The sequence below is a fragment of the Fulmarus glacialis genome, unplaced genomic scaffold (genome assembly GCF_000690835.1).
Source record: "Fulmarus glacialis isolate BGI_N327 unplaced genomic scaffold, ASM69083v1 scaffold47131, whole genome shotgun sequence".
NCBI classification, from domain to species: domain Eukaryota; kingdom Metazoa; phylum Chordata; class Aves; order Procellariiformes; family Procellariidae; genus Fulmarus; species Fulmarus glacialis.
In genome coordinates this window covers 22,140-24,558 of record NW_009193090.1, presented here as the reverse complement: position 1 = coordinate 24,558, position 2,419 = coordinate 22,140, and the positions used below count along the sequence as shown (strand labels likewise).

Sequence of the window (2,419 nt, the reverse complement as noted above, 5' to 3'; positions counted from 1 at the left end):
AATATTGAAACCTTACTGAAAATAAAAAAGAAAAAAAAAAGAGAAAAAAAAGAAGAAAACCACTCAGCCTTAAATATCTGCAAGAAAATTGGGCAAGCTGTTTAATTAAAACAGGTTTTTAATCAAATACCCATTACATTCTTCTACTGCAGCTTTGTCTAGGCAGGCAGGATAGTTTGTACAAACACTCTGACTTCCTCAATGTGTTAACTGAAATTAGAAGCATATCTGGGTTGATATTTTAGGCCGTTCTCTAAATCTGGATGTTTTTCCTAACCATAGCCATCCTTTTCTCTTTGGCACATACAGGGTTTACCCATAATATGGTACTGGAACTTGGGTTGCATTTGTATCATCTCCTTTGGTTTTGTGCATGCTGGTACCTTCCAGTACACAAACCAGCCAGGGGGTTTGTGGCACTCCCTGAGACTGCTTTGCCCCCGGTCTCTATGTGAACAGCTCAGCTTTCTTTTTCTGCAACTAGAGTGTTTAAAAGGTGGAAAAGCTATGAAAAAAATAGCGCGCTGGTTTTCAGTGGTTGCTCACTTCACTGAGTGAGCAGAGCTCAAACTGGAAAATCCCTCCCACAGGAGCACATCCTACAAATTGGGGGGCTAGAGCAATGCATTCAAAGCTCATCACGGTACACAGTGTTTGCAGGTGTAAATAAGGAAGCTTTGTGGTAAATTCATTGCAACCAGCTTTCCAAACTTGGCCTATCATATCTAAATCATTTTGAGAAACTTTGTCATAAAAGGTATTATACTTATGTATGGGGTTATTGATAACAGAACTCAAGAATTTCAGAGTTATGGTGCCCACAGCAACTATATCTCATCACTTGAATTGCACCTATAAACTAGAGCATTAAATTTAACATTATGTCTATTATTTAATAAAACTACAAGTGTTTAGCTTACCTAAATTATGGGTGCTGTATGAGCATCATAACTTTAAGTCCCCTGACTTTTTCCTCAGTTAAAGACACCAACCTTAACATTATACTAACATATTTTCTTTCGTGCATTAAAGGTTCATTCACTAATTTATTTTAATGAGAAAAAGCACAGATCTTTAACTAAAGCATAATGAATAAAATATTAAACACATTAAAGTGCATGTCCTCTGAGAATTCACAGATTCTCTACATACTCTGACTTAGATATCTAATATCTGCCTGAAAACTGATTGAAAATACACTATAACAGGTTTTAAACTTCTGACTGAAGTCCCAGCATGTCATCAAAATGTCAGCAAAGCTTGATTTTACTAAACCTGTGTTAACTTCTTTTTTGTACATGAGGACTTGAAAAGTCAAGGGTTTACAGTTGACAAGCAGGAGCTGTAGGTTCCAAAATGTATGTGGTATGAATATAGATTGTATTTTCGCTGTTTGATGATGCTATAGGCCTAGAACCAATGCAAGAGTAAGACCTGAAAAAAATATTATCCTCTGTCTGTCATAAGTGGCTGGAGGAGAGGTGTAAAATGCTCCGTACTCTTGTATGTCAAAAATCAGAATCAAAACCACTACCAAGTATTACCTTCATTTGCACTTTGCAAATGTATACACATCAGAAAAGCATCAACTTTCCAGATCTGGGGTCTAGGCATAAACTTAGAAGCCACAGAATTGAAACATTGCTTTTTCTTTGTTTTTTATTTGACGTGGGAACATATCAGAGCCGAATATTCAATCCTGCTCCTCCAGTGGGTTCTTTTAGTACTTAGTACTCTCAGTCTGTAATACTCCAGTTCTTAGTTAGAGTCTTACCCTTTTCTAGAAGAATATTTTAAATGTTTTTAAGTTGTATTTATTCAGTTACTTCCTAAATATACACAATTCTGCATGCCATTTTCAATAAGAAAAGTGGGCTTTGAAATATATTCCTTCTATAAGGAACTTATATTCTTGAAGCCTTGGCAAATACCAAAAACAAACAAACAAACAAACAAAAAAAAAAAAAGAAAAAAAAAGAAAACAACAACAAACTGCGTGCTGCTGGAAGATGAGAATTTAAATGTTTCACAGAAGTAAAGTTACCAGAGTCATTAACTAAAGGATATTTAAAGAAAACTTGGAAATTTACTTTAAAAAGGCACAAGGAAAGAATTGTTTAAATGAAACATGGAGCAACTAAGAAGGAAGTCTGAGTGCCAAGAAGGAAGACTGAGTCATAAAGAAATGTTGATAAAGATACAAACTAGGGTACACTTCCAGGATTAAATCTTGAATCCTCTGAGGAAAATATCAAAGCTCCAAGTGAGTTTATCAAAGCCAGACTTGACCAAGAGAGATCTGGGAGAAAAGAGAGAGTGTAGACTGAGCACAAGAGGAAAGAAGGACTTGTTTGAACCTGGAAGTTCAAGGAAGCTCCTAAATCATGATGTCAGTAGCAGGAAAAGAAGAGTCAATGAA

At 35.7% G+C, this 2,419-nt stretch overlaps 1 protein-coding gene across 1 annotated transcript in view; it reads left to right on the top strand.

Moving 5' to 3' along the window:
* The window catches only part of LOC104083721 (disks large-associated protein 1-like), a 15,356-nt gene that overhangs the window by 11,088 nt on the left and 1,849 nt on the right, over positions 1-2,419 (top strand). The gene's annotated exons all lie outside the window — the stretch shown is intronic.